At 29.9% G+C, this 5,243-nt stretch overlaps 1 pseudogene; it reads right to left on the bottom strand.

Moving 5' to 3' along the window:
- Positions 1 to 285: 285 nt before the first annotated feature.
- LOC149513382 (DNA-directed RNA polymerase V subunit 7 pseudogene) lies at positions 286 to 4,574 on the bottom strand (annotated as a pseudogene).
- Positions 4,575 to 5,243: the final 669 nt, after the last annotated feature.

Genomic DNA, 5,243 nt, shown 5'->3' with positions numbered 1-5,243 from the left:
TAATAATGGTATCCCGACTTTTCTTCTTTCTCATCCTTGCATTGCTTCAATCTACACTAGTCATTGCCTTAGTAATTGGTATCCTTTCAAACTACTTCCTTAGCTACTGCTCCATCCATTGAAACAAAAACCCTTCTGAAATGAAAGCTAGACTTGACTAGGGGTGAGCAATTGTTCAGTTAGTCGATTCAATTCTGTTTTAAAAAACTTAAAAAACCAAAAACCGACTTAACTGAACCAAGTTATACGATGCTAACATCATAAGTAAGCTCTAGAATTCAACATCTTTGTCCAATCGAATTTACAACAACTAGAATAGTTCAACATCCAACACTCTTACTGTCAACTTCTTCCTAAGAAAGCAGTAACAAGTACATCCGAATCATACAAAGATGAAACAAAAGTTATATTCAGGAAACTGGTCCTAAGTAGTCACCTTCCAAACTTACCAATGCCTGAAATTCGCTCTCTGCTTCCATCCACTTTGTTCCGATCACAATAAATCGGATGACAACATTCTTCTCAATCTTCGAGTACTTGTCATTCATGAAGATAGCGTTCTCTCCAGGCACAAAATGATAGTCGGGCATTTTTACGTGAGACAGATAGATGTTTGGAATTCGTCCACACTTCAAGAAAACTCCATGTTTTAGCGCCTTGTGTACAACTCCTTCCAAAATCTCTCCTCTGAACATCTTGAATGTGATTCCATGAAGACAACAGGGAAAAGCACATCCCCTGTGTTCTGTCTAACTCTGCCCTCCCCATTGCTCTCCATAGTTGTTACAGCCATGAAATATCCAAGATCCTTGGTGGCCTTCTTGCAAGCAAATTCGTCCAAAAGGCGGACCACTATAGCCTTTTGGAGCATCAAGCCTTTGGCATCCAAGCTGTCAACAGGGATTATGACATTCCATGGCAACTGCAACTTGAGAAAAATTTTGCAACTGCAATCAAAAGGGAAATGTACAAATAAATAAATAAAGAAGAAGAAGAAGAAGGTAATTCGCAATGAAACCAATGACCTTAGAGTAAGAAGAAACAATATATCAATCTTGAAGAATTGAAAAACTGATTTAGTCCTATCCCAATATCAAGTATGTTAAAGCCAAATTTCAACAATCCAAACAGAAAAGACTGAAAAAGATTAGTTTTTAACAAATTGAAATTTTACCAGATTGACAACTACAGAGTAAAGCATTAGAATCATTGACAAAACGATAAATTTAGAATAAAAGGAAATATGGCTTTTTACTTGAACCGATGATTTTGAAAGCAAATTATTTCTTTTAAAATAATTTTGTGAACATTTTAATTTCTTTATAAGTTTAAATACATTACAGTATTTTTCTATTGTAATTTTAATTGAATGACTATATGGGAATTATATATATTAATAAATAATCATTTATATTAAAATTAGCACCTAAGTTCCCAATGTATATGTGTATGTATGTATTCATATGCTTTATTTTAAAATTAGCAATTCAAACTTTTTTTTTTATAAAAAAATTTAAGGATTAATATTTCATGCACTGACAATGTATCATTTCTATACACTATCAGTGAATAATAAAAAGACACCTCATTAATGAATAAAATTTAAAATTTCAAGCCTTTAAAAATAAATATTAATAAAGATATGGGATGTGCCATTGATCTTTCTATAAATCCAAAAATAGCAAAGCAGAATATGGTGAAACAAAGATAAGAGAATTAAAATCAAGTAAAAAGAATTAGAAAATCAAAAGAAGGAGGCTGTAAATGCAGAGGGAGGTGACAAAGAAAAGAAAAGTTTTAATTTTAATTAATTAACCCAATGTGCTTCTTCCCTTCAGAATGGATCGGTCAAGCTCTTCTTATCATTCCAACTTGAAACACGTGACGATCAAAGACGGCTTTGCCAGCTGCCTGTGATAGTCAAAAGAAAACTGGATCAGATAGAACGTGCAAAAGTGCCTTTTGCCTCTCCTTCGATAGTCCTTCGTTAGTCAATTTCAGGTACTTGGGTGCTAGCTATTAGGCTTAGAGCTAATTTAGGCTTAGAGCTAACTTGGGCTTAAAGTGCCAGCTACTCTAGGCTTAAAGTTTGATTTGGACGGTCAGTTAGATTGAGCTTAAGTCTTATCTTATATCATATCTCATCTTTCTTATTCATTTTTCAACAACCCCTCCACTTTTTGCAGATCATTTTTTATTCCATTCTTCAAACTTTTATGACATTTTGATTTTTTGTCAAACTATTTTTTTTCTCATTTTTTCATGATAGACTTCTTTTTCTCTTTTTGCCCCCCTTTTTTGGTTGTTTTCTTTTTTTTTTTCTTTTCTTTCTAATATTTACAAAATTGACAAACACACTCATGATACAAGTGTCTATTTTCATAAAATGATGTAAATGCAAATGTCTATACAAATTCAAGAATGAGAATGCTTGATGCAAATACAGGTGACTTTTTTCATAAAGCAAATGTCAATGTTCTTTACATGTAAATGCTCCTACAAATACTTTTTCTATGATATAGATGTAATGATGCAAATGCAAATGTCTTTTTTGTTTTTACAGCATATAGATCAAATGTCTTTTTCATAATGCACATGTAAGTGATGCAAATGTAAATGTCCTTTTCATGATGTAAATATGAATGAAAATATCTTTCTCATGATGCACATCCAAGTGCGAATGCAAGTGATGTAAATGTGAATGTTTTTTTTTTATTTTTGTAGCATGTAGATCAAATGTCTTTATTATAATGCATATGCCTTGGTTATGATGCAATTGATGTAAATACGAATGTCTTTTTTTGTTTTTACAGCATGCAGGTCAAATGTCTTTCTCATGATGTAAATGTTAGTGCCAATGTAAGTGACACAAATGCGAATATCTTTTTTTTTTTTTTTTTTTTGTAGCATGTAGATCAAATGTCTTTCTCATTATACAAATTTGAACCCATGTGATGCGAATGTGAGGACTCTTTTTGTTTTTGTAACATATAGATCAAATGTCTTTCTGATGATGCACATGTAGTTGATGCAAATGCAATTTTTTTTTCAGCATGTAGGTCAAATGTCTTTTGCAAGTAATGCAAATGTAAATACCCATTTTGTTTTTTTCTTTCAAATGATCTTTGTTTAAATTTTTAATGTTTACTCTTCACCAATGATGATCTTAGTATTCTATACAAAATACTCAAATAATCTCTGAACTTTTTAAAAGAGATCACAAAATTACCCTACATAAAGTATCTTCATAATTAATGAGAAAAGTTGAAAACTAATGACTTTTGAATCTCTTGAAAATTGGTGATTACTATTTGGAATGCTTAGGGATGAGGGTAATTGACAATTCAATTTTTTTATTGGTAGACATATCTCAAGAAAGGTTCGATAATGATTGCAAGGATTACTCTTGGTCTCACAAAAAAGATCATTTTTCTAAAATGCTTTTCTTTTATTAAAAACATGATATTTCAATTTGTTAAAACTAACCATTATTTTTTGAAAAAGATTTGGGAAGAGAAAAAGGCTAGTTTTTTTTTTTATTTTCACTCTTTAGTGAAATATAAAGTTTTTAATGGGTACTAATCCTTCAAAAGGTTTTGCATTGAGACTTTTATTTTGGATAGAACATTGAAACTCAAAAATTCTTTTGGGGCCTCAAGAATGGTTCTAGCTCTAAATTGCCATTTTTAGGTTTTTACCTTAGAGCTATATTTTCTAGCAATGAAGAACTTGGCAAAATCTTACCAAATACTAATGGGTAGATACAAATTTTCTAGGCTATAGCTCTTCAATTCAAGTGTTTGCATTTAATTAGAATGGATTTTTCAAGATATGTAATATAGGCCAAAGTTTAAGTTTCTAAAAGAATGGTTAAATAGGCCCAAAAATATGTTATTCAAGGTAATTAGGCCAAAGATCTTATGGAGCATTCTTTAGATAAAAAGCCATGTGTCTTTCTTTCTTTACTCCTTCAAAAACATCTAATTTTAGCTTTAGCATTCTTTTTCCTTTAATTCTGTCTTCTTTTTACTTGACAATCTAATTAATGCTTTATTCAATTTTTACCCTATGCTTTCATCTTCAAAGAGCTTGTCTTCCTTTCTTTGCTTTTTTTCTTCTTTTTTTTTTAATTTTTTTTGAAACATCTAACTTCAACTTTAGCATTCTATTTTCTTGAAGCTTTACTTATGATTTTGACTGAAACTTTATTCAATTTTTGCCTCGAATTCTCATATCTAAGATACATGTATTTCTTTCTTTGCTCCATTTTTTTTTTTTTTTTGGATTCTAATTGAAACTTCATTAACTTTTTGCCCCAAATTCTCATCTTCGAAGTACATATTTTTCTTTCTTTTTTTTTACTCTTTTTTAACATTTAACTTTGGCGTTAGCAAACTACTTTTTTGAGTTTTTGGAATTTTAACTTAAACCTCATTAATTTTTTACCTCAAGCTCTCATCTCCAAGGTGCATGTTAGATGCTTTTAATATCAAACTCTTTTCTTGAAGTTTGGCTCTTGAAGATATCCTTATTTTGCCTCCTAGTGTAAAAGATGATTCTTGGCCAGTGTTCATTTTGGAACAAGAAATTTAATAGACTCAAATGGGCAATAAGTGAATAATTTTTCTTTATGCGAAGGATAGAAAAAGATTGTCATTCATCATTTTAAATACAATCACTTAGTTAGAATAGCAAATTATTTAAAGAAAGAGATAAAAGACTAGTTTTTTTATTTTTTTTCAAACCTGGCAAAATGGGTATTGTTCTGGTAATCCTTATGGGTAGACAATGCTTCCATGGAGATTAGTAATACGTGGTCTTTGATCATCTAATAGTTCTAGATTGACTCCTAATGCGTGGTCTTTGATCAACTAATAGTTCTGGATTGACTCCTATGCTATGCAAGAATGCTATCGCTAATAATGATTATCAATGAAAATTAGAAATTATTATGAATGAAAAATTACAAAGAAAGCACTTATAATTAGTTATGTATCATATATTTTTTGTTTTTGTTTTAAATTTTTATTTAAAACAAATTAGTGAATACAAAAAAAAATAATAATTAGTAGAAAATGTTATGATAGGTGATATTTTAAAATTATCTTAAAAATAATATGTAATTGAAAAATAATTAAAAATTGGACGAATCACTATTTTTTTAATGCACAATTAATAGTTAAGTAAAGAATGGTTTTTTTCATTTCAATACTTTAGGTACTTAAATTAAATTTGGTAGACTT

This window comes from Durio zibethinus, chromosome 19 (assembly GCF_047325235.1).
Source record: "Durio zibethinus cultivar Kanyao isolate XHJ-2024 chromosome 19, ASM4732523v1, whole genome shotgun sequence".
NCBI classification, from domain to species: Eukaryota; Viridiplantae; Streptophyta; class Magnoliopsida; order Malvales; family Malvaceae; genus Durio; species Durio zibethinus.
This window is presented reverse-complemented; position numbering and strand designations above follow the sequence as displayed.